Raw genomic sequence first — 26215 nt, 5'->3', positions numbered from 1 at the left:
TCTTTTTGCTTTGGGCCCATGGCAGCAATGTGTGGTGAAGCAAAACCACTCACCGAGGAAGAGGAAGGGTCTGGGGTTCCACAGTCCCCTTCAAGGGCATGCCCCTAAAGACCTAAAATTTCCCACTAAGCCCCATCTTTTCAGGTTTCTACTGCCTAATAGTGCTAAACTGGGGACCAAGTATTTAAGACATGGGACTTTAGGGAACATATGAGATCCAAACTACAGTAATTTAAAGTATAGAAGACAGGGTGCAGGTGGCTCATGCCTGTAATCCTAGCTACTCAGGAGGCAGAGATCAGGAGGATAGTGGTTCAAAGCCAGCCCAGGCAAATAGTTCATGAGACCCTATCTCAAAAAAATCCATCCCAAAAAAGGGCTGGTGGAGTGGCTCAAGGGGTAGAGCACCTGCCTAGTGTGAGGCCCTGAGTTTAAACCCCAGTACTGCCAAAATTAAATTAATTAATAATTAATTAAATAAATAAAGTACAGACAAACTGGTGTTAAAGAATTGGGCAGAAGCCGGAAACATGAGACAGGATGGTCCCCTCAGGGTGAGCCTGCAGGAGAGAGAGTTCATGCTCCTCCTCCTCCAGCGACCTGGTTGTAAATGGCCAGGGTGTTAGGCAATTCCTGGGCACCTCAGTCCTTTTGATTCCAACCCTGGTTCTGGCCACCACTTAGGTGGGAGTCTCATATGGGCTTTAGCCAGCTTCCTGCAGAAGCCACTCACCTTGGGGACATGTGACCTGCTTCTCCCTTCCTGTCTGAGCCTCTCTGGCCCTCAGGGTGGGGTACTTTGGGGTGTCTCGTGGTCCTTCATACATGGGAGCTAATGTCTGTGGGTCATTCTTGGTGTCACCAGCTGATAATACCTGCTTCCTCTCTCATCCTGCACTTCCTAAGGCTCCCCAGAAGGTCCTGTAAGAATAAATTCCTGTCAGAGGTCCCCTTGAAATGCAGCCTGGGGGATGACTTTTCTTTGTTTCACTCTCTCTCCTCACTCCTCCTCCATGAGGCCATTTACCCAAATTAATTACATACAAGGCTTTGCCTGAGTCTCTGCTTTTAGGGAAACTGAAAGAAATCAGGAAAGAGGAGAAAAGGCCAGAGATCCAACCCTGGTAAGAAGGTTATCAAAGACTCCTCCCTTCCTCCAAATTTGAGATTTCTCACCGGTCAATGCCCCGTGGGGGAAACCCATCTCAGCCACTGAAGACTTTCCTAGTTCACTTAACTCTGTCTAGATTAGAGCACAGGGGAAAAAGAAATTCAGAAAAATCCCTAATGCAAGCCAACATTCACACATAGGGAAACCCACAATCATATTTCCTAGGCCCCCAAAAAAGTTTTTTAAAGCAGTTCTAAGTTAGAAGTACCCCTAAGGCGCCTGGTAAGAATCTAGCAAAAATCCCCTTTGGAAGATTATATTTTAAACACAGATTCAAAGAATTCCCACAAAGAATTCCATGAAATATGAGCTCATCACAAGAAATCAATAAACTTATGAAGAAACAAACCACAAGAAGCATGAGTTAGCAGAAACAAGTAAGAAAGATGAGTCCTATAAGTGTCACACGAGATACAATGATGAGAGAGAACAGAAAATACCTCCATTATGTTTAAAGAAGTGAAAAATGATACTGAAAGCATGAAGACAGAATAAGAACTAATAAAATTAACTAGCATATTTGAGGGTAAGCCAGATAGATTTTCTTGGAATGAAACTGTAACAACTGAAAATTTAAATTTTGAAAGAGAAGTCAACAATCCAAATAGATAAGGTCAAAGGGGGAATGGGAGATTGGAAGATAAACCTTAAGGATTTACCAAGAATTAAGCAAAGAAAGGTTAAAAAAATGAACTAGGAAAGAAATTAAGGAACATGGAAGAAATTCAACATTTATTCATCATAACAACTAAATTAACAACTAAAGAGAACGTCTTCAACACTGTGAAAGATAACAACAACAACAAAAAACCCATACATTCAGTGTCATATTTTTGGTAAACTACTGAAAACTTTTCTCAAAATTCAGGAATAAGGAAGGATATCCTGGGCTGGTGGAGTGGCTCAAGTGGTAGAGCACCTATCTACTAAGCATGAGGCCCCAAGTCCAAATCCCAGTACCACCAAAAAAAAGAAAAAAGATGTCCACTCTCGCTCTCGTCACTCCCATTCAGCATTTAACTGGAGACTCTAGATGCTCAGCAAGTCAAGAAATAGAAATGAAGGGCTGACACATTGAAAAAGAAGAAATAAGACTGTTTCTGCTAGCAGAATATATAATTGTTCATGTAGAAAAATCACGAAGAGGTCTGGGAGTATAGCTCAGTAACAGAGCGTTTGCCTAGTGTCCATAAGGCCGCAGGTTCAATCCCTCACACTGCTTGAAAAGAAAAAAAAGTCACAAAGAATCTACAAAAAAAAAAAGCTTTAAAAAAAAAAAAAAAAGAATCTACAAAAGCCAGTGGTTCACACCTGTAATCCTAGCTACTTGGGAGGCTGAGATGAGAGGACCATGGATCAAGGCCAGCCGGGGAACAGTTTGTGAGACCCCATCTCCAAAATAACCAGAGCAAAATGGTCTGCAAGAGTGGTTCAAGCGATAGAGTGACTGTTTTATAAGGGCAAAGCCTTGAATTCAAACCCAATCCCACCAAAAAAAAAAAAAAGCTAGCAAGACCCCATCTCAAGCTGGGGATAGTGGCCTGTACCTGTCATGCCAGCTATGATAGGAAGTGTAGATAGGAAATTGCGGTCCAGCCGGTTCAGACAAAAAGTGAGATACAATCTCCAAAACAACCTAAGCACAAAGGGCTGGCAGCATTGTGGCTCAAGCGGTACAGTACCCACCTAGACCTGAGTTCAAATCCCAGTACCACCAAAAAAAAAAAAAAAAAGAAATAGGAGACAGACACCGTGGCTCACCCCTATAATCCTAGCTACTCAGGAGGCAGGACTGGTTTGAAGCCAGTCCTAGCAAATAGTTCACAAGACCCTATCTCAAAAAACAAAGCAAAACAAAACCCAAAAAAAAAGGGCTGGTGGAGTGGCTCAAGGTGTAGGCCCTGACTTCAAACCCCAACACAGCAAAAAAAAAAAAAATGAAGCCAGTTATAGTGGTATATGACTGTAGTCCTAGACACTAAGGAGGCTGAGGCAGGAGGATTTCAGGAGTCAGGACCAGCCTGAGGCCACATAGCAAAACCTACTCTAAAAAAAAAAAAAGCAAACTTCAACCCATACCTCGTACCATATTTAAAAAGAAACCCAAAAAAAGATGATAGATAGAAATATAAACTTACAAACCTTCCAAAAGAAAAATCTTTTTCTAATATTTCTTAAGTATTGCACCAAAAGTACAACCCATAAAAGTAACAAATCAAAATTGCATTTCATAAAAGTTAAAGTTTCTCTCTTCAAAATACACTGTTAAGTAGATGAAAAGGCAAGCCACACCTGGGAGAAAATATTAGCAATATACATTATTTGATAAAGGAGCAGTATCCAAGATACATAAAGATGCCAGGCACTGTAGTTCACACCTGTAATCCTAGCTACTCAGGAGGCAGATATCAGGAGGATCTTGGTTTGAAGCCAATCCTGGGCAAATAGTTCTTGAGACCCTATCTCAAAAACACTCAACACAAAAAAGGGCTGGCAGAGTGGTTCAAGTGGTAGAGCTCCTGCTTAGCAAGCACGAGGCCCTGAGTTCAAACCCCAGTACTGCCACAGGTCAGGGAACTTCCAGCTATGATGACATGAAGAGGCTGGCAGTACTCCCCACACAAAGCAAGTATAAAACGGGACACGGTTTTCAAAAGCAACTTCAACGGTAGTGAATTGTTACACTTTTATGTTGCTTTAGCATCCTTTTTGAATGTAAGTTGCTTTCTCATGCCGGAAGCGAGCTTAGTCATCTTTGGCACATTTTCCTGTTCCTTTCCTCCCCCTCCGCCCCAGTTCCTCTGCTATCTTGCCTTATCCAACCACTTCTGGTGACCACTTCCTATGCAACAGCCAGATACAACCTATGTGACTCACCCCACTGATGGTGACACTATGCGTGACCCGTTCAGATATGATACGGTTATCCTCTGTGACCCCAAAGAACTTGTGCTGGTTGCTTTACACCCACCCATTACAATCCATGGAGGAAAGCTGAGTGGGTAGTGCCCTGGGCCCCTCTCTTGCTCCCCCACTGCTGGTTGAGACCCCGTTGTCTTCAGACTTCCTGTCTGCACTGGTGGACATCCCTTTTCTGTCACAGACCTGTTATATCTTGTGTCTTCTTGTGCTGCCTCCTGTGTCTCACCTGACTGTCACACCTGAATTGGCCAGCGCTCTCTTGGCCTAGGGCCACTCTCCAGAGAGGCACCTCAAGGCCAAGGTAGAAGAAATCACAGTAACAGCGTTCTGGAATTTAACCAAAAGCAAACAACAACTTGTTTTGTAGACTTCTTATCTTCGACCGCCCCCATCACCTCCCAGCTTGGGCAGTGAGGGTGACAGTTTTACAAGAGCCCAGCTGGCAATGAAAACCAGAAGTGTATCCTCAAAAGGGAGTATCGCTTGAACTGAAGGAGTGGTTGAAAACTTAAGCCAGCAGTATCATTGGTGAAAGAAGGAAAAAGATGAGGGAAACCTGCAGCTTTGCTCACCTGGACCAGGCAGGAATTCAGTGGGAAGAACCTGGAAGTTTAGAGGGCTGGAGAAAGGCTAGATGGGTTCTCTGCACACGCCTGGCTGGCTGGGAACTTGCAAAGGGGAACTCCACAGAGCCCTGATGGAAAGCGACAGCCAAGCAGTCTCAAGAACCGGATGAACTTTGAACAAGTTCCACATCTCACACACAGATGGACTGGCAGAGAGTGGACACCTTATAAGTTCAAGGTATTTGAGAACACCCTCTGCCTGAATCATTAGCTGACCACCTAGCTATGCAAGTTCAGGGAAATCTCCAGGAAGATGAATAATGAATACAAGAAAGGAAAGCCCAGAGGGGTGGTGGTTGCTTATAATCCCAGCATTGGGGAGGTTGAGGCAGGAGGATCTCAAGTTCAAAGTAAGCCTGGTCTACACAATGGGACACTGTCTCAAAAAAAATGAAAAAAAGTCTAATTAGGAGCACATGGATGAATGCCACAGGCGAGACAGTGTTTGAAGATTAAGTCCAGGCCAACTATAAAAATTAGCTATAGGAAAAATAAAATAACAACCCAGTCAGGCACCAGTGTCTCACGCTTGTAATCCTAGCTATTCAGGAGGCAAAGATCAGGAGGATCAGGGTTCGAAGCCAGCCCGGGCAAATAGTTTGAGTGACTCTCTCTCAAAAATACCCAACATTAAAAAAAAGGGGCTGGTGTAGTGGCCCTGAGTTCAAACCCCAACACCACAAAAATAATAATAGTAATAATAAAATAATAACCCAGATTTCTATAAAATATTGTCAATGAAAATTCTGAGGCACGCAAAGAAACAAGAAAGTGTGACCCATACTGAGGGGAAAAAAAAAAAGGAATTGCTAGGACCTGACTGACTGGGCACAGATGTTGGATTTAGCAAAGACTAAAGCTGATATTGTATGTGTGGTAGATGAAGTAACAATAATCTAACAAAGAGATACTCTCTCTAGAGAAATACACACTTAAAAATGAAATGGAAAATGTGTAGTTTAACTTTTTCCACTATGAAGGCTACACTGAAGATCTGAGTTAGCAGAAAGCAGTGAACTTGAAAATAGGTCAATAGAAATGATGCAATCTCAAGAACAGAGAAAAAAAATGAAGGAAAAATGACATTTCAGAACTCTGGGTGCCAACACTGTTTATCAATACACATGTAATAGTTCTCCCAGAAGAAGAGTGAGGGAAAGGGACAGAAAAAAAATATTTGAAGAAGTAATAGCTGACAACTTCCTCCAACTGATGCAAGATCAATCTACAGATCCAAGAAACTCACCAACCTCCAAGTTGGATAAACAGACAGTGATCCATAGCAAGATAATCACAGTCACACTGCTTACGGCAGAAAAGTCTGAGAACAGGAAAAGAAACCTGACAGCAGAGAAAAAAACAAGTTAAAAACAGCTGGCTGGGCATGTGGATAAACAGTGGGGCCATGAATTCTCTATCTAGCCAAATTATTCTTCAAGAATGAAGTCAAAACAAAGACACTCCCAGATGAAAAATCAACAAACAAAAAACACTCAGAGAACCCATTACTGACACTCATGCCTTATTAGAAAAAATAATGTAAGTTCCTCAGACTGAAAAGAAAGGTCAGTAGAAGATAACTCGAACTCACAGCAAGAAGTAAATAGTATGTAACCCTGCTTTGCAAGGTGAAGTTTTGAGTTAAAACCCCAGTCCCAGTCGGGTGCTGGTGACTCACATCTGTAATCCTAGCTACTCAGGAGGCAGAGATCAGGAGGATCACCCAGGAACATAGTTCTCTAGAACCTATCTTGAAAATACCCAACACAAAAGAGGGCTGGAGGAGTGGCTCAAGTGGTAGAGCACCTGCCTAGCAAGTGTGAGGCCCAGAGTTCAAACCCCAGTACCATAAAGAAAAAAAAAAAAAGAAAAAAAAAAAGAGATACTCCATAATGATAGGAGCATTAGTACATCAGGAAAATAAAACAATTATAAAGAATTTGCAGTGGGAGGAGGGGGGAGGGGGTGAGAAACGACCCAGACATTGTATGCTCATATGAATAAAAGAAATTAAAATTAAAAAAAAAGAATTTGCAGCTCATGACAAAGTCACCTTTACAAGGCAAAAATCAACAGGATTAACAGAGAACTACAAAGGGAAACCATTCCAGTTGGAGATCTCAGTACCCGCCTCCTGGTAACGATGGAACAAGTAGTTGGAAGAGTCAACACCACCAGCCAGCTTGACCTAACTCAATCCAAGGATCCTAGAATACACAGTAATTTCAAGCAAACATGGAGCATGGTAGGACAGATGACATGCTAGGCAGTAAGACAAGAGTCAGTAAATTTAAAAAGACTGCAATCACACAAAATATGTTTTCCATACACAACAAAATTAAATTGAAGTCAATAAGAGAAGAAAATTGGGAAATCCCCAAATGTTTGGAAAGTCAACCAGAACTTCTAAGTAACCCAGAATTTCTATTGTTTTTCTATGGTTAAAACAATAGAAATTAGGCCAGGCACCGGCGGCTCACACCCTATAATCCTAGCTCCTTGGGAAGCTGAGATCAGGAGGGTGGTGGTTTCAGACTCCCATCTGCAAAATAACCAGAGCAAAATGGGTTAGAGGTGTCATTCAAGTGGTAGAGCACCTGCTTTGCAAACACAAAGCCCTGAGTTCAAACTCCAGTCTCACCAACACCCCTCCGACCAAAAAAAAAAAACTACAAACCAGCAATAACAAACAAACAAACAAAGAATAAATTAAAGAATAAGAGGAAATGAATGGAAACTCAAAGCACAATATATCAAAATTTATTAGATGTCATTAAAGTGATGCTTAGAGGGAACTTTCTAGTTTTCCATGATGGTTCCCTCCATCCCTCTTTTCTTTGGTAGGACTGGGATTTGAACTTAGGGCTTCACACTTGCAAGGAAAGCACTGTACCCCTTGAGCTGCACCTCCATTCCATTTTGCTCTGGTTATTTTAGAGGAGTTTGTTGAACTGTTTCCTGGGGCTGGTCTTGAACCCACAATCCTCCCAAGTCTCCCAAGTACCCCCCCTTCCTTCCTTCCTTCCTCCCTCCCTCCCTTCCTTCCTCCCTTCCTTCCTTCCTTCCTTCCTTCCTCCCTCCCTTCCTTCCTCCCTCCCTTCCTTCCTCCCTTCCTCCCTTCCTTCCTCCCTCCCTCCCTTCCTTCCTTCCTCCCTTCCTTCCTTCCTCCCTCCCTTCCTTCCTCCCTCCCTTCCTTCCTTCCTCCCTTCCTTCCTTCCTTCCTTCCTCCCTCCCTTCCTCCCTCCCTTCCTTCCTCCCTTCCTTCCTCCCTTCCTCCCTCCCTTCCTCCCTCCCTTCCTCCCTCCCTTCCTTCCTCCCTTCCTTCCTCCCTTCCTCCCTTCCTTCCTCCCTCCCTTCCTCCCTCCCTTCCTCCCTCCCTTCCTTCCTCCCTTCCTCCCTTCCTTCCTCCCTTCCTTCCTTCCTCCCTTCCTTCCTTCCTCCCTCCCTTCCTTCCTCCCTCCCTCCCTTCCTTCCTCCCTTCCTTCCTTCCTCCCTTCCTTCCTTCCTCCCTCCCTCCCTTCCTCCCTCCCTCCCTTCCTTCCTCCCTTCCTCCCTTCCTTCCTTCCTTCCTTCCTCCCTCCCTTCCTCCCTCCCTCCCTTCCTTCCTTCCTCCCTTCCTTCCTCCCTCCCTTCCTTCCTCCCTCCCTCCCTTCCTTCCTTCCTCCCTTCCTTCCTCCCTCCCTTCCTTCCTCCCTCCCTTCCTTCCTTCCTCCCTTCCTTCCTCCCTCCCTTCCTTCCTCCCTCCCTCCCTTCCTTCCTCCCTTCCTTTCTTCCTTCCTCCCTTCCTTCCTTCCTCCCTTCCTTCCTCCCTCCCTCCCTTCCTTCCTTCCTCCCTTCCTTCCTTCCTCCCTCCCTTCCTTCCTTCCTTCCTTCTTCCCTTCCTTCCTCCCTCCCTTCCTTCCTTCCTCCCTTCCTTCCTTCCTCCCTCCCTTCCTTCCTTCCTTCCTTCTTTCCTTCCTTCCTCCCTCCTTCCTTCCTCCCTCCCTCCCTTCCTTCCTCCCTTCCTTCCTTCCTTCCTTCCTTCCTCCCTTCCTTCCTCCCTTCCTTCCTTCCTCCTTCCTCCCTCCCTTCCTTCCTTCCTTCCTTCCTTCTTTTCTTTCTCTCTCTTTCTTTCCTTTCTTTCTCTCTTTCTTTCCTTCCTTCCTTTCTTCCTTTCTCTCTCTCTCTCTTTCTTTTCTGTGCTGAGCACAGAACCCAAAGCCTTGCACATACTACACAGTACTCTAACATTAAACTACATCCCATTCCCTAAAACTTGGTTCTTTAAAAGGTCAATAAAGTTGATAAAGCTTTAATTGGACTTATGAAGAAAAAAGAAAAAGTGAATACATAAATCACCAAAGTCAATAATGAAAGAGGGGACATCACAACAGACGCTTCACCAACAACTCACGGCTTGACAGTTAATGGCACAGACTAAATGCTTTCTCCCTAAGATGGGGAAAGGAAAGGATATCCTCTCTCCCTCCTACGCAACATTGTGCTGGAAATTTAAACATAAAAAAGTCAATAAACGATATTGAAATTGAATGGAGGATTAAAACTATTTTCATTTGCAGAGGATATGATCTCTAATCTAGAAAATTCTAAGGAATCCAACAAAAAATACCAGAACTAATAAATTCAAACAGTTTGAAGAATACAATGCCAATATACAAAAATCAACTTTATTTCCCTAGGTTAGCAGTGAACAATATAAAAATGAAATTAAGAAAACAATCCTATTTATAAGGAAAATAATAAGATACTTAGGAATAAAAAATTTTAAAAGAAATACAAAGTTTATACTGTGAAACTCAAACATTGTTTAAAGAAATTGGCTGAGCCCTGGTGGCTCACACCTGTAATCCTAGCTACTCAGGAGGCAGAAATCAGGAAGATCACAGTTCGAAGTCAGCCTGGGCAAATACTTTGTGAGACCCCATCTTGAAAAAGCCCATCACACAAAAAGGGCTGGAGGAGTGGCTCCAGTGGTAGAGCACATGCCTAGCAAGTGTGAGGCCCTGAGTTCAAACTCCAGTGCTGGTCACAATGAAATAAATAAAAAAGAAAAAAAGGAGATTCACAATGAATCCCTTCGGTATAATGAAATATATCTAATAAAAATAAAAAAAAAAACTCTGAAAGTATAAAAAATTTAAAAATTAAAAATGAAGAAAATTCAGAGAATAAGTCAGGGAGTCCAGAATAGCCAAATCTTGAGAAAGAAGAGCACAGTTGGAGGAATCACACTTCCTTATTTCAAAACTTCCACACAGCTATAGTGACCGAGAGAGCATGGGACTGACACCAGGGTAGATGCAGAGCTCAATGGAACGTAACCGACAGCCCAGAAATAAACCCATACATATGTGGTCAGCTGATTTTCAACGAGGGTGCCACCACCATCCAGTTGGGGAAGAACAGGTCTTTTCAACAAATGGTTCTGGGACAAACTGTATGTCCACATGTAAAAGAATGAATTTGAACCCTTTCCTCACACCATGCACCAAAATTAACTTAAAATAGATGAAAGACTTCAGTGTAATAGTAAACACTATAAAACTCTTAGAAGGAAATATAGGGTAATCCATCATAATGCTGATTTTAATAAAGCCCAATCAATAAAAGAAAAAATAGACACAGTGGATTTCAACAAACTTAAAAACATTTTTGCTTCAAAGGATGCTACTGGTTTCCAGAGGCTGTCATAACAAAGTACCAAAAAGCAGGTAACTTTAAGAAATGACAAAAAATTTATTGTCTCACCATTCTGAAGGCTAGAAGTACAAAATCAAAGTGTTGACAGAGCCCTGTTCCTTCTGGAACCTGTAGGAGATAATCCTGTGTTGCCTTTTCCTAGCTTCTGGTGTTGGCCAACAATCTTTAGTATTCATTGGCTTGCAGTTGCCTAATTCCAACCTCCAGTCCTGTCATCACCTGGTGTACTCCATGTGTGAGCCTCTTTTTATAAGGAAGGACACAAGTCATATTGGATTAAGGCTCACTCTATTGCAGTGTGACCATATTTTACTAATTATATTTGAAATGACTCTATTTCCAAATAAGGTCACATTTTAAGGTATTAGGGAGTTAGTATTCAATATATCTTTTTGGGGGACAATTCAACCCATGACAGACACTATGAAGAAAATGAAGGCTGGGTTTGGTGGGGGCACACCAAAAATCCCTGTTACTGGAAGCAGAGACAAAAGGATCTCCAGTTCAAGGGCCAGCCCAGGCAGTTATCAAGAGCCTGTCTGAAAAACCTTGCATATCTGAAAATTCTATTTTATTCTATACTCACAGTGGATTGGATCTTTGGCTGGGTATAGAATTCTCAGCTAAAAATATTTTCTCCCCAAAATCTTTTTTTTTCTTCAGCAGTATTTGGATTTGAACTCAGGGCCTCACACTTCCTAGGTAGGTGCTCTACCACTTTAAGACACTCCACCAGCCATTTTTTGTGATGGGTGTTTTCAAGATAGGGTCTTGTGAGGTATATGCCTGGGCTGGCTTTGAACTGTGATCCTCCTGATCTCTGCCTCCTGAGTAGCTAGGATTACAGGCGTGAGTCACCAGCACCCAGCCCCTCGGCATCTTTAAGGCATTGTTTCTGGGGCGACCAGCTTCTAGTGTTATCTCCTGTGCGTATGTCCTCAGGAAGCCACTGGAGGATGTGCTCTACCCACAGAAGGGCATAAATAAACCAGGAGGAAGAACTGGAACCAGGGACACCAGAGATCCATAGAGGAATGAGAAGCAAAGAACTTTCTGGATGTTGGCAAAGAGACACTGCAGGATGACACGGTGTGACTGGCCTAGACAGCCACATGTCCAGATGGAGGCAGGAAAGCCAAGAGGTCCGGAAAGGGTGTCTCAGAGGAAAACCAATTCACAAAGAAATCAGAGCCAGAAGTGGAACTGTGTACTGCGAATCTTCTAACTGGGCCCTGCAGAAAGGGGAAGATTTAACCAATGGTCAGAGAAAATAGGCAAATAAAACACGAGGCCATGATGAAGTTGAAGGGGAAAAAGAAGTTTGAGACAAAAGGAAAGGGTCATAGAGTAGGAGCTGGCTCGGCTTCAAACATGACTGCTGATCATGGTGGTATGATCCTGATGAAAGGACAGGAGAGAGGGTGTACGGGAACCTCATCTGTCACCATAGGAAGGTCTAGAGACACTATCTAAATTCGACCTCCCTGGATGACTGTTTTATTCAGGGGGTAAAAACCAGGAGAAACAACTAAATGAGGCAAAGCAGTTGCCTCTTTTAGGTTGGAGGGAGGAAAGTCTTTTTATTTATTTATTTATTTTGGTGGAAACTGGAGGTTGAGCTCAGGACTTCCCACTTGCAAAGCAGGTGCTCCTTATTAAGCCACATCTCCAGTCCATTTTGCTCTGGTTATTTTGAAGATTGGGGTCACCTGAACTATTTGCCTGGACTGGCCTTGAACCTTGGTCCTCTGGATCTCAGCCTCCCCATCTCTCCTCTCCCCTGCAGACCCCATCTTGCCTTCAGATGCTTTCCATGACCTCCCTGGCTCTCGGCCTGTGACGGTTCATCTTGACAGCTAACTTGATTGGATTGAGAGATGCCTATTAAAGCACACCTCTGGAGTGTCGATGACAGCATTTCCAAAGACCAATAGATGGGCTGGTGGAGTGGCTCAAGTGATAGAGTGCCTGCCTAGCAAGTGTGAGGACCTGAGTTCAAACCTGATACCACCACCATAAAAAAACAAAACAAAACACACAAACAAAACCCCAGAGACCTTCAGATCAAGAGGGCTTTGATTTAATCAATGGTTTAATCCACTGTTGGATTTAAAATCTGAATAGACTACTGAGAAGTGGTGGAATTGTGGAAATTTTACTGACCAAGCGATTCTTTGTCTTAACTAGAATAGAAATAACACAGACCAGTTCAGAAGCAAAAGCAAACCAAAGTTTATTCCAAAGAGACAGTACTGAGGACCACTCCACAGGCAGAACAGTCTGGATAATGTCAGAAGAGCGAAGCAGCAGGCTACATCCTGGTCTTTATATCATCTTTGAGACCTGTCCTTCTCAATGTCATCATGTGTAGAGCAAAGACAAGGGCCAGACACGCTTAGTGCCTCATCGTGCTTCTTCTTTTTGGTGGCACTGGGGCTTGAACTCAGGGCCTCACGCTTGCTAGACAGGTGCTCTACTGCTTGAGCCACTCTGCCAGCCATGCTTCTTTTTTCATACATTGAGTATCTCATTAGCATCTAAAATCTCCATGAGGGGGTGTTTTACTAAGATAATGATGCAAAGTATACGATTGGGCAGGAGTCTTTAATGCATGGAAAGTTCTGGACACTGCTGTTTAAGTGGACAGAGGGCACAGGTGTGAAGGACTAGAGCATCATTCTTCCTGTCATTTTTCAAGGATGATTGTCCCATCCACAGTCTAACGGCTTGGGTCAGGACAAGTGCCTTGTGGTTTCACAGTTCTGCTATCCACAAGCTACGTGCCTATAGATGGGGGCCTGCATGGAGGAAGTGACTTGCAGGGCGTGCCTTTGAAGGGTCTGTCTTGACCCTGCCCTTTCCTGTTATTCTCTGTGCTTCCTGGCTGCCATGAGGTGACAGTTTTCCTCTGCCATGCCTTGATGCTTTACCTAAAAGCAATGGAGTCAGCTGACCATTGACCGAAACCTCTGATACTAAGTCACAATAAGTCTTTCCTTTCTTCTTCTTCTTTTTTTTTTTTTTTTTTGCAGTACTAGGGCTTGAACTCAGGGCCTATATCTTGAGCCATTCCCCCAGTCCTTTTTCGTATTTGTGTGTGTGTGTGTGTGTATGTGTACTGGGATTTGAACTCAAGGCCTCGTGCTCTACCACTCAGCCCTTTTTTGTGATGTGTATTTTTGAGATAGATAGGGTCTCATGAACTATTTGCCCAGGCTGGTTTTGAATGGCGATCCTGATCTCTAATTCCTGAGTAGCTAAGATTACAGGCTTGAGCCACTGGCACCCAGCTGTCTTTCCTTCTTTAAATCTTTCTCACAGACCTTGTTAGGAGGGTGATCCTTAATGTGATCTATAAACTAAGCCTTGATCCTAGCCACAGAATGAGCCCTGATCCTTGTTCTAGATGAAGTGTTAAACTCAGCTCAGTCACAGACCGAACCCCAACCCCTTTCCACCAGCTTCTTAATAATATGTCCTATTGAACACAGGCTGGGCCTGGCCCAGGGGATAGATGTGGCTAACTGGCTGCTGTCCCTCCCACAGTGTTGCAAAACTCCTGTCTCAAAGCAGAGTTGGTGCAGCTGTGACCTGGCTAAGCTCTCTGACAGTTTCCCTCCATCCTGGACCCAACTCAAAGCCACAACTTGTGCCAGTCTATGCCTGTCCCCTCCCACTGCCCTTGCTTGTGCTGCTAGAGATTTTGCAGCCCGTGGTAATCAACCCTGGGAGCAGATAGTGTCTGTGATGAGACACTCTTGCTCAGAATCCACAGTCTGGCGTGGACTGCACTTTTCTGGCTTCTCAGCAGCAAGCGAATAACTTCCATCTAAACGTTCAAACACAACCTGGAACTGGCTGTTCCCCAAACTCGACTCTTCGCCCCACCCCTTGCCAGACCAGCATTGTTTCAGAGTAATTTCCACGCCTTGCCAAGTGCAAGCTGGTAGCAGCTGCTGCCCGTAAGCTACAGCATCTGCTTCCAGGCAGGCCTCCCCCTCAGGTAGGAGGCTGGGCCCATTTCCAAACTCTCATCTCTCACCAGCTTGGGAGAGGCAGAGGTCAGATGAGGGGGAGTTGAAGGGTTCTGGGTGTGAGCCACCTAGAGGGGAGAAGACAAAGGGGCAGGCAGAGGATCGTGATGTTGACAAATCACTCAGTCATAAAATGTCAGGGCAGGCAGGAAGCTGAAAGACCCCACACCCATACTGCTACTGGACAGATGGAGAACTGGGACCCTGGCAGACCAACTTTCCTGAGACCCCACAGGGACTTAGAAGCAGAAGGAAGGCCCAAAGTGTGTGTCACCGGAAAGTTTAGCACTGATGTATACCTCAGTTCTTGCATCCAGAAAGGGAAGAATTCAAGCAAGACATGAAAATAGGGAAAATGATAGGAACGTTTATTAGGAGAAGAATTTAGTAGATCAGGATAAAAATGGGGAGAAATGGAGGAGAAAGGGAAAAGCATTCTTTTTTTTGGAAACACTGAGATTTTAACTCAGGGCTTCATGCTTACTAGGTAGGTGTTCTCTTACCGCTGAGCCAGTCTGCCAGCAGGAAAAACATTCCTGCTCCCCATGCAGGAAATGGGAGTAGAGACTCAAGATGGTGGTCTTTATCTCTTAGTCTTACATTTCCTGAGCTAGGGGGTGGAATCAAGTGGTCATGTCTAGCACGCCATGTCATTAAGATAATGGATCTAGTTGGGCGCTGGTCACTCATATTTGTAATCCTAGCCACTTGGGAGGTTGAGATCTGGAGGATCATGGTTCAAGGCCAACCCCTGGCAAACAGTCCTCGAGACTCCATCTCCAAAATAACCAGAGCAAAATGAACTGGAGGCATGGCTCAAGCGGTAGAACCCCAGCTTTGCAAGCAAGAAGCTCTGAGTTCAAACCTCAGTCCCACAAAGAAAAACAAAAAAAAGATAATGGATCTAGGTGGCTAAGATAGATGTTAAAACAGATGTCAGTCAGGCCTAACCAAAACATAGGGACAATAGGTGTGCTTTAGGACTTCCCTTTGCTAGACATGTCTTTCCTTCTTTTTGCACCTCCACCCATCCCAGGAGCCTTGTAGCTTGTTAACATCTCAAAGAGAAAGGCAGATACAGACAGTCCCTTTAAGTCTCCCTGTTCTTGTAATTTAGCATCTGAAGAAGTTAGGAGGGGGTTAGCTGCTCTGGCTTTTTAGTTTTTACTTTCTTGTTTTAATGTCTGAGTTTGGCCCTTTTAATATTTATTATAAATAATATAATTTCCCTATTTTTTCATCTATTTTCCTGTCTTACCCATCACTTATGGCTAACTGCTACCTAGTATTCCCCACTCATGGACTACAGACCCTAAAATCTTTTAGGGAATGGGAAGTCCTACTCAGTCTTTGGCTACTTTCTGCTGGTGTAGGGCAAAGGCCTAGGTCAGGAGTCTCTTGTACTTGCTCTGTCAATGGAGACGGAATCTCAAGTCATGGATGATGCAGGGGAGCCTTGTGTAAGGGGATATCTACTTTGGAGATCATAACCAGTGTGGGAATCAACTAAAGTCAGGTCTTTTCTGTCAAAGGAGTTACTGTATAATATAACTATCATTGTATAGGTGCCAGCTAACCTCCCCGAATTGCTGCCTGCATGCTTTGTGAAATGTTGCTTGGCTTTGCAAGGTTCTTGTGGTCAAACAAAGAGCTGATTGTTAATCTCAAACTGCTTGCTTAAAGATGAATTTTTCCTGTTCTCCCTGCTTCAAGGTCCTCCTTACCCCATATGTCCCCTTTGCAAATTAGCCAATCGTGAAGATTGTGAACCCAAATCCATCCATCAGGGTGAGGGGCAGACTTACGTTAGAGATAAAAACTGAGCGGACTTCCTGCTTGGTGTGCTTGCTTCCCAGACCCTGCCTGGTGTGCACCCTTCTGCAGAAGTAAATTTTGCCTTGCATATTGACTTCTGAGTTGTGTCATCTCTCTCATGACACATCAATGTCTCCAATTAATTTCTAACACCAATGTAGCTATGTTTAAGGAGGAGAAGCTATAGTCAAGAGTTTAGTGGAGTTAGTCCTTTAGTTGTATCATTTGTAGTGTTATAGCCTGTAGACAGGAAACAAATTTGGGTAAAACATTAATATAAGGCCAGGCACAGGTGGCTTATGCCTGTAATCCTAGTTACTCAGGAGATGGCAGAGATCAGGAGGCTCTCAGTTCAAAGCCAGCCAGGGCATATGGTTTGTGAGACCCCATCTTGAAAACATCCAATTCAAAAACAGGGCTGGCAGAGTGGCTCAAGTTGTAGAACTCCTGCCCAGTAAGTGTGAGGCCCTGAGCTCAAACCCCAGTGCCACCAAAAAAATAATAAATAAAAATCAATATAGGGTTTAATAAAGAACATCTGAATTTTTCCTGGAGCTATAGAAATAGTGCAAGATAGAAAGGCAAAGGTAAATTTTTTGTCCAGTTGAAAGGTAGGACAGGCCATGGGCATCAGGTTCTGCTATGGACCACTACTTTTTAACCTTTCGGCTTTAACTGCTTTTGGATGGGCAGAGCACAAGTAACCCCATTTGGAATTTGACAATGTCCCCTCTTGTCTGAACAGTTTTTTTAAAACTGATTGTTTTTGAATTGGTCCCTCATTGCTGGGAACTCTGTCCCAATAGGTCTTTCCTATTGAGGGGGATGAAATGTCTGTCTGGGTCTGATTTGGTCCCACATTGGAGGGAATGATAAGCAGTCAGGTGATTGTCAGAGTCATTAAAATCCTTTATGTCCAATTTAAGCAACAAAGGTTTAGAAGGAGTGGCTGCTAGGCTGGGCCTACCCTGAGTCATTAGGTTTAATTTTGGTTGCTTTGTAGGTAATGTCCTGGCATCTTAAAAAAAATGCTCTTTTGTTAATTTTGTTAGATAGAAGCTGTAGTTCTGTAGAATGTAATTTACAAAGTTTTACAAAGAAAATATAAAATAAAACCAATGAGAGCAAATGTTTGAAAAATACTTTCTAGAGATGTTTTCAATGAGTTTGATTGTAAATGCCTTAGAAAAGGAACAAACAAAAACTCTTAGAACAGTCGTTAGAATTTTTAAATGTTTAGCAATTCAACAACTGTTTAGTTTTTCCGTTGCATGCAGCATTTTAGGATAATTATTATGATTGACATCATAACATCAGCACTACTAAGTGCTCCTTGTTACAATTAGGAACACCTGCGCACAAACCTGTAAATGGCCACCATCATTAACAGTTTTAATTTGGAGGACACCAGCTTGATTTAGCATTTGTCCAAATGTTGTATCTTAGAAGATTTATATACATAGAGAACACAAATACATTTAACCTACAAAGATTTGTAGATATCATACATATATTTAATTTCATTTTACTCTTGGAACAAAACCTTGAATCTGTTGATAGGTAAGATAACAGGTGTTATCTGTTACAAAAATCAAGACCCTAGGTCTCCCAAAGTTAGGGGTGATACAAGTGACCCCAAATAACCCCCACTTTTTTTGTTTGGTTTTTGGTGGTACTGGGGTTTGAACTCAGGGCTTCACATTTGCTAGGCAGGCACTCTACCACTTGAGCCACTCTGCCAGTCCTCCCCCACTTTTTAATGTACAAGTTTATGTCATATCTGTTTACCAGCCAAGACAAATAGATGTAGTCTAGGGTCTAGACAGCAGTGCTGCCCAAATGGCAGGCCACTCTCATCTGAAAAGCATGACCATGAATAGTGACAGTTCAGTAGACTTATTGACTATTTTTATGTGTAGGAGGTTTAGGTATATTGCATCTTGGATAAAAGAGAGCATTAACTGGTCATTTTGCCAGTACTAAAATTACAAATTTTTAACTCTGTAAACGTTTGTATAATATTTGGATAAAGGATAGATACATAGCTTTACATATCTTTAGTCACAGGACACTCATAGGGCACCAACTGTATTAGAATCACTTAAAATCATACATGTTAAACCACAATTATGAGGTGGCCATTTAGAAGGCTTGACATAAACAGACCCTTCAATTAAATTTTTCTTTTTTTCTGGTGGCATTGGGATTTGAACTCATGGTCTCATGCTTGCTAGGTAGAGGCTCTTACTGCTTGAGTCACTCCACCAGCTCTTTTTTGGTGGGTTTTTTTTTTTTTTCAAGAGAGGGTCTCTTGAACTATTTGCCTGGAGATGGCTTTGAACTGCAATCCTCCTGTTCTCTGCCTCCTGAGTAGCTAGGATTATAAGCATAAGCCATGGGCACCCAGCTCCTTTCAGTGAATTTTTATTTATTTTAGACTGAGTTTCCTCAGACAAAATCCAACAGAGAACACATGTAATTATTTTGATAAAACCAAAATCTCTCCTTTAAGTCAGTTTTTAGAAAATATTATTAAGAGTAGAACAATATTCTTAAGATAGTCTTATTCTATAGACATAGAGAATTGGGTGTTAGTTTTACATCAGTGCATTAAATCTGGACTTTAGAAAATTCTTTGTATAATCTTTTAAATTACAGCCAACTTAAATACATACACCTCTTATCCAAACAACAACATTTTAGGATCCCCTTTGCTGCTTTGAGTTTTTTCCTTTAGTTGTACCTCAGAGTTAATTTGAATGCCTGCATTTTAGTTAAATCTGATTGAAATAAGATAATCAATTTCAGAGTGACAACAGTTCTATGTATTAGCTTTATAATAGCAGTATAAGAACCATCCTATAGACGTTTACACACACATAAACACACACACACACATAAGAACAAGTTTTAAATTACACATGCCAAAACTGAAGCACAAATAAAAATGGAAAAAAATCTGAATAACTGCCACAGAAATCAACCAGTAGTTTCCTGGAATTCCAGGGACAAAAGAATTTTTTTCTAATGTTTATAGGCTATTGTACACATATACACAATTGCATTAATTAGAGCACTGTTAGGCCTTTTAGCCATAGGTTAATTACAGTCCTCCCCTAGCAGCATCATGGCGGAGATGGCCATTTTGAAGTTGGGCCACAGGAGGAGGTACATTGACCCTGTCATGGCAGTAACATTTCCCTGAAACCACCCCACAGGTTTTAGAAGGAACATAAAGCCATGTTACATAAAACACACAAAACACCAAACAGAACAAATGAAAACTTTTTTTGGGGGACTGGGATTTGAACTCAGAGCTTCATGCTTGCAAAGCAGGTGCCCTACCACTGCAGCCACTCCTGAGGTTCAGGAATGTTTCTTTTTTTTTTTTTTATTCCTATTGGGCTCTCAGAAGCCAAAAGGGGGTAAAACCAATTTAAGGGGCTCTTCCAAACTAGAGGATTGTTTGGAGAGTCAAATAAGACAAATGGAAGACTTGTGAATTTGGCTGGACTTTAACTGGCATCATAAAAGGGAAAACAAAAAGTCCTCAGGGGAGAGGATGGTACAGCAAAGTCAAGATGACGAGGAAAGGGGTATAATTCCTTGGGAAACATTTCAGAGTCAGGAGATCCATTCGACCCTTTGCAGGAAGAGAAGGTCTCCATAGAAACAGATCGTGAACCACTTTCTGACTAGTGACAGACAAACTAGTCCTATAAGGTGGGCAAGAGAAACCCCACCACAGGGACAGGGCAAGAAGGAGGGGAAGAAAGGCCAGAGCGCCGCATGGACAGCAAAGTGCAGCAGATCAGAGCTAGAGATCAAGAATGTCCTGAAGAGTCCACTCATGTCCAGAATATTTCCTGAAGGCCTGGTCCTGCAAGAGGAACCTGAAGGTGTGGATATAGGGAACCTTGGACCATTTAGAGATCTTACAGCCGAAGAGATAAAAAAGTGCTGTCTTTGGGGCAGATTTCTTGATATGGCAGTCTAAGTCGGCCATGACACTTTACAAAGAATTCAACCCAGGGGTGAGTCTGCAGGAATAGACGTGTTCCCCATCTGGAAGAAAGGAAAGAAGAAAAAAAAAAAGAGTGTTGGCAGAGTGGCTGAAGCAATAAGAGCACCTGCCTAGCAAGTGTGAGACCCTGAGTTCAAACATTAGTACTGCCAAAGAAAAAGAAAAAAGAATGAAAGGAAGGAAGGGAAGGAGGGAGGGAGAGGGGAAGGGAAGGAGGGTGGGAGGGAGAGGGAGAGGGAGAAAGGACAGTTTTTACCTCTTGCAGAAACACATATTAGACTGGAGGTCTGAGTCAAGACATATTAGATCTAACATCAGAGTCACAGTGTATTAGATCGAAGATCTGAGTCACAGCACCAAAAATGTTACCAGAACGTTTAGCGCTAGTGTATACCTTGGTTCTTGCATCTGGAAAGAGAAGAATTCAGGCACAATGGCGAAAATAGTGAAAATGATAGTAACGTATAATAGGAAAGGAATTTAGAATAACAGGATAAATAAGGGAGAAATGGATGAGAAAGGGAGAAATATTTCCTGCTCCCTGTGCATGAAATGATAGTAGAGACTCAAAAATGGTGGTCCTCACCTCTTAGTCTTATACTTCCCCAGTTGGAGTATAGGCTTGGCAACCCGTAATCATTAAGACAATGGATCTGGGTGGCTAAGATGAGTGCTAAAACAAGGAGATGTCACCCAGGTCTTCCCAAAACACAGGACAACAGTTGTGCTTCAAGACTTCCCTTTGGCAGACAAACATTTCCCTCTGCCCATCCAAGGAGCCTTGCAGCTTGTTAACATCTCCACAAGGAAGATGGATGCAGACAGCCCCTTTGTGTCCCCCTGTCCCTGTAACTTGACATCTGAAGGGAGGTGGGAGGGGACTAGCTGCTCTGGCTTTTTAGTTTTTACTTTCTCATTTTAATGTCTGAGTCTGCTGGCCCTTTTAATATGTATTAAAAATAATATAATTTCCTTGTCTCTTCTGCTGTCTATCCTGCTTCACCTGTCACTTATGGCCAACTGTACCTAGCATGTGGATACCTGGTTCTAGAACAGCTTTGGACAAAGGGATCAGGCTGAGGCTCAGAGGCCAGAGGAGGACCCTAGGAGACCATCAGCGAGACAGAGGGTGAAGCTCCAGGGAAGGTAGACCTTCCTAACTGTCACATGTCCAATCCAGAACCTCTGGTTGGAGGGGGTGTAGGGGTCATGAGCTCCTGTCACCCACCAGAGGCACAGCAAGCAGTCTAGAGTTTGGTATGGGGAGGCTGCCAAGCCCCATGCTGGGAAGGAATTGGTTAGTTTCTTGGACACATTTCCTTTTGTGGTTTTGAACCAAGTTATGTCCCCTTCTGCTTAATCTAAGCATCTACTCTCCTTTCTAAGCCCTCCAACTCCAGAGAAGCTTCCTTGGGCTGCCCAGGGCCCCGTAGCTGCCTCTGGCTGAGCCCAGTCACTCAGGAAGCAGATAGAAGATGTGACTAGGGAGGGTAGGGCCTTGTGTGGCTGTTCCCACGAGGGAACTGGGCCTGAGACAGTCATGGTAGACAGGTGGTGCTCTTCCTTCAGGCCAAGGGCAATGGGCTTGGAAAGAGTCGTGCTGCTCCCCAGTCCCAAACCCTGTGGCCTAGTCACTCGTGGCCTACTCACCCCACAAGACACAGAGCCTGCCTTCAGAGCCTGGGCACGTTCTCTTCCCCTGTTGGTCAGGTACCTGCCTCTCACTGTGATAGAGGCTGGCTCTTCTTTGGAAGCCGAGCTTTGCTGGCTTGGTGGAGGGTGCAGGATGGTGATGGAGGGGAACGCTTGTGATCAGAGCCTGGATAATGAGAAGGACAGTGGCAGAATGGAGCCATGCTGGCCCAGCCCCAGCCTCGGCTGTCTCATTGGGTGCTCTGGAACAGGAATGACCTATCATAGCCACATATGGGCTGAAATACCTAGGCCTGGGTCCCCCAACTGGATTAGGCCTTGGATACAGGCTGCCCAGATGAAGGCATGGGCTTGGGTGAGGCATGTCCCCACAGCTGTGATAATCCCTGAAGGACTGAGAGCCACAGGGCAATGGGCCCTCCACTGAGGAGCAGTTGGCATCATGTCACCGTGTCACTGTCCGGTGTTTCAGCAGACTCTGGAGGAATGCATGTGAATGAGAGAATTATTACTGAAAGAAGCCCCTGAAACATCACCTCACTGTCCCATCTGTTAAGTGGGGAGATTTCCACACTCAGGCTGTGAAGGTCAAGTTGATGAACACCAAGCCTGTGGACCTGAGAGCTCTCCCAGTTCTCTTTTAGCTGACATCTGAGGTGGGGGTTGGGACCCAGAGAGGAGGGGAGAGGAGGTGGGTAAGGTGGGCTTGGCAGTTTGTGGCTGCTGCTCAGGGAACCACAGCTGCCTCCTGCTCAGGGAGGTCACTGAAGCCAGGGGAAGGGAAGACAGTGGGCAGGGCAGGTTGTGGGCACTGAGTCACCACCTAGAGGAAGCCACAGCTTCAAGAGCCCAAAGAAGGTGGCAGGTGGCTGGGCTAAGAGTGGGGACTGGAGTGGGGACAGCCTCCTAACCTCAAGGTCCAGCCAGGTCCCATCCTGCAGGGGTACTGCCTATTATAGGCCACAGGAAATGCTGGCTCGGTCTGGAATCTGTATAACAGGACAGAGCAAGATTTGAATAACCTTAGACAAAAAGCCATCTTTCCCTGCCTTCCCCTGGGGGACAGAAGGGATGGGGACAAGTCCTTTTGTGTGTGTGTGTGTTATTAGGGCTTGAACTCAGGGTCTATTCCTTAAACCACTCCACCAGCCCTATTTTTGTGATTTTTTTTTTTTTGAGATAGGGTCTCATGAACTATTTGCCCTGGCTGGCTTTGAACTGCAATCTTACTGATCTCTGCCTCCTGAGTAGCTAGGATTATAGGCATGAGCCATAGTGGGGGATCAAACTGAGGGTCTTGCACACGCTAAGCCAATGCTCTACCACTGAGCCATACTTCCAGTCCAGGGCAGTTCTTCAGTGTGGGGCCTCCATGAGCTTGTCAGCAAATCACAATAGCCTTGCAGGTATCTGAGGGAAACTAAGGCTCAGAGAAGAACAATGGCTTGCCTGGACTCACCTAGCAAATTATGAAGAGAAACAGAGATCATACCCAGGCCTGCTGCTGCCTGTTCAGGCCCCTCCCTTCCACATCTGGGCCAAGGAAGCCGATATCCTTCAAGGATGCAGGAGGGGGGTGGGGAAGTGGGGGAGAAAAGCGGGAAGAACAGAGGCGGCCTGGGAACCATGAGCTCAGGAGGCATTTTCCCAAGAGAAGGGACTGGCTTGGTACTTGCTCCTGGGAGGGAGGAGAACCCAGGGTTAAGAGCCACCCAGGCTCAACCAGGCACTAGCCTGGGCAAACCAAGACCCTATCTCGAAAAACCGATCACAAAAAATGGGCTAGTAAAGTGGCTTAAGGGTGTTGGCCCTGAGTTCAATACCACAAAAAAAAAGAAAGAGAGAGGGAGAGAGAGAGGGGGAGAGAGAGAGAGAGAGAGAGAGAGAGAGAGAGAGAGAGAGAGAGAGAGAGAGAAGAGAGAGAAAAGGAGAAAAGAAAGAAAGAAAGAAAGAAAGAAAGAAAGAAAGAAAGAAAGAAAGCACCTGCCTACCAAGTGTGAGACCCTGAGTTCAAACCTCAGTTCCAACAAAAAAAAAAAAAATAAGGGATTACAGGTCAGTAAGGGGGTCAGCCACTCTCTGAGAGGCACATCTGTGCTTGCTGGGCATTGACCATGGGGCTGCTGGGTGGCATTGGCTGGAGGCATCATGGGTTCAGGACAACAGGGCATGGTCAGGGCCCGAGGCAGGATCTGCTTCCTTTTCTCACCATCTGCTCAGCTTTTCTCTTCCTCTTGGCTTCCAGCAAACTCACTGTTTCTACTTCCTCAGCCATTAGCTTACTGTCATGACCTCAGAATCCAGACACTTCGTGGTCTCCCTGACACTCTTTCAACATGGCTTCAACCTCAAAGATCCCTAAGGGAGGAACTAGTTCATTTATTTATTTATGTATTGTGCTGTGTATTTTCGAGATAGGGTTTCATGAACTATTTGCCTAGGCTGGCCTCAAATGGCTATCCTCCTGATCTCAGCCTCCAGAGTAGCTAGGATTACAGGTGTGAACCACCAGTGTCTGGCTTCAGGGAGGAACTTGACTCCAGCCTCAGTGGAGTCATTGATTTTGCTCACCCTCCCATGACAGGCAGGCAAAATGCATACAGCAGTTTGCAGGTGTTGGACAGCAGCCACTGCAGCGCCGTGACCTTGAGAGAAAGGCGAGGTGCACATGAGGAGAGCCCCAAACCAGCTTTCTTTTTCTTTTCTTTTTTTTTTTTTTTTGTTATGTTTCCAGCTTTCTTTTTGAGAGCATTTTCTAAGCTGATGCACAGGGAGGTACACCAAGCAGGATACAAACCTCTGGGCAAAAATTCCACTTGGCCGCTGGGCATGGTGGCTCACCACTGTAATCCCACCTACTTGGGAGGTAGATATCAGTAGGATCATGGTTCAAGGCCAGCCTAGGCAAAAAGTTAGCAAGACCCCATCTCCACCAATAAAAGCTGGGCATGGTAATGCCCACCTGTTATACCAGTTACACCGGAAGAATAAATAGTAGGCTGTGGTCCCCAGGCATAAACAGGAGATCCTATCTTGAAAATAACCAAAGTACAGGGCTGGGAGCATAGCTCAAGTGGTAGAGTGCTTGTTTAGCAAGCACAAGGCCCTGAGTTCAAACCCCAGTACTGCAAAAAAAAAAAATTCCACTTGGTTCTTTGGCTGACTTCTAATGCATCCATGCTCAGAATGAGACTCAGAGAGGTCCAGCAGAGAACAGCCACTGAGAAACTACAGAGCTGGGCACAGAGGTCAAACTGGAGTTCAGGCTAACACAGAGATCTTTGTGGAGAGCCCAGGGCTTTGAGTAGGACTTCAAAAATGACAATGCCCCAGGAGTACGGTTGGAGGCCATACCCACAGGTTTTGTACCCAAAGAATCACCCAACTATGAATCAAAAGTGTAGATGAGCCCATGATGGTTGCGTCTCTACTGTACATGTACAGACTTTATCTTATCACCATTCCCTAGACGATGCAGCATCTCAAACTATTTATGTGCTATTTACGTCATTTTAGATATTGTAAGTAATTACAGATGGTTTGAAGTACACAGGAGGCAGGTTATCTGGAAATACTACACCATTTTACACGAGGGGCTCCAGCATCCATGAAATTTGGATCTGTGGGGATCTTGGAAGAAATTCTTCAATGATTATCTGCTCTTCCCCGAGAGAAAGAACAAAGCAACAATGACCCACCCTAATAAAGCTGAGAGCCAAGTCTGTATAGACAAAGCAAGTCTCTGGAAGTTCAAATGCCTGCAGGCCAAAACCTCACGCTCCTTAGAGAAAGGCACTATCACCCAGAGTTCTGAAAGGCAGCAACTATGATCAAGAATTGCTGGATATGAGAAGAATTAACTTAGAAGGTAACACACATGTACAGGAAAGCAATGCGAGTCAACTCCCTGTATGGCTATCCTTATCTCAACTAGCAAAAACCCTTGGTCCTTCCTATTATTGCTTAAACTCTCTCTTCAACAAAATTAGAGATAAGGGCAAAATAGTTTCTGCCAGGTGGTGAGGGGGTAGATGGGAGAAGGAGGGGGCAGGGGGGGAGTGGGAGAAGAGGGGAGAAATGACCCAAACTTTGTATGCACATATGAATAAAATAAAAATTAAAAATATAAATTAAAAAAAAAAAGAATCGCTAGATATGGCTAGGCCCTGGTGGCTCACACCTGTAATCCTAGCTGCTTGGGAGGCAGAGATCTGCAGGATCACAGTTTAAGGCTAGTCAGGGCAAATAGTTCTCAATACCCCATCTCTGA

The sequence above is a fragment of the Castor canadensis genome, chromosome 19 (genome assembly GCF_047511655.1).
Source record: "Castor canadensis chromosome 19, mCasCan1.hap1v2, whole genome shotgun sequence".
NCBI classification, from domain to species: Eukaryota; Metazoa; Chordata; class Mammalia; order Rodentia; family Castoridae; genus Castor; species Castor canadensis.
The sequence above is the reverse complement of the archived record's forward strand: the minus strand, read 5'-3'. Positions refer to the sequence as shown.